Raw genomic sequence first — 1,460 nt, 5'->3', positions numbered from 1 at the left:
TCCTTTTTGGCTTCCTTAATAATGTCCTTTGAATGTTGAATTCGAAGCATTTTTTGGTCGTCAGTCAACTTGTGTGGAACAAATCGTGCACAGACTTTTTGTAGGCCCAAATGTTCGGTCAAAATGCGATAAATCGTTGATTTGGGGATGTTCAATTCCATTTCCATGTATCTCACTGAAGATTTTGGCTCATGCTTGATGAAATTACGCACAACTTCGATGGAATTTTCGTTAATTGTCGATTTTGGGCGACCTGTATGTGCGTCGTCATTTATGTCCTCACGACCGTTCTTGAATCGCGTATACCACTCATAAACACTGGTACGGGCTACACAATTATCACCATAAACTTGTTTCATCAAATTATGGGTTTCGGTAAATGTTTTACCAAGTTTAAAACAAAACTTAATATTGGCTCTTTGTTCGAAGTTCATTCTCGTACCGATGTATACAACATACTGACACTTGAGACGCCATAACTTCGTTTCCACTGAACCAAATATCATGAAATTTTCACTGGAAGTCAGGTAGGGATGTACCTTTCAAACGCGCAATTGAACACACAGATGGCGCCACCCGACCTATCCCTATTGAAAAAGTTCGGAAAATTTTGGGACGCACCTTGTACAAAGTTAATGAAAATGTCGAATTTATTTTTGTATGGCTTAAACTAGCAGTGATATGTTAATAAAACACGATCATGCGATGAATGAACGTATATTTAAAAAAAAGTATCGTAAATTTTTAGTTTGAAAAATAGATTCGTGAAAAGAATTTAATTTTAAACGTTATTTGTCAATCTGAAATATGAATAAAAGGAAAAAAGCAATGAGCTACGTTAATATACCAATGTTGCTGATTTCGATTTTGACAAAAAAATAATTAATATAAAATGGCGAATCTTATACGGCTAATTTTACTTTTAAAATAGTGTCTAAAAATGTTTATTTCTGAGGTTTTTTTGGTTGCTGATCATAACATATCTGATATCAGAATTAGAAAATTTAAAATGCTTGTATGACACATGCATATATAACTGTGACTTGCTCATACAAATTCTTAATATTTTTAAAATTCATACATGTTACGTCCGAACTCCACAGTTCTTTTCTTCGACTAAAAACTTTCGTCATCACCATAAAAATTATTAACAAGTAATCCCGGTAGACCATCTGTTTCTATCACGAGAAGTTACAATAGCGACGAGCCGAATAACATTTATCTTTTTGAACTAATAATCCACTCGGGACAGAGTCGTTGAATTAGATATTTGAATCAAGTGCCAAATAGGCGAACTTTATCCCGAGGAACAGGAAGAATAAATAGATTAGAATTATAAAACAGTAGTTGCGACTACATGAAATTGTCAGTTATCAGCTGTTAGTTCTCAGTTATTAGTTGTCAGTCGTCAGTTTTTCAAAACGAAACTCTGCCGGTTCGCGACTATACGCACTTCTCAC

This window comes from Trachymyrmex septentrionalis, unplaced genomic scaffold (assembly GCF_001594115.1).
Source record: "Trachymyrmex septentrionalis isolate Tsep2-gDNA-1 unplaced genomic scaffold, Tsep1.0 scaffold218, whole genome shotgun sequence".
Taxonomy (NCBI): Eukaryota; Metazoa; Arthropoda; class Insecta; order Hymenoptera; family Formicidae; genus Trachymyrmex; species Trachymyrmex septentrionalis.
This window is presented reverse-complemented; position numbering follows the sequence as displayed.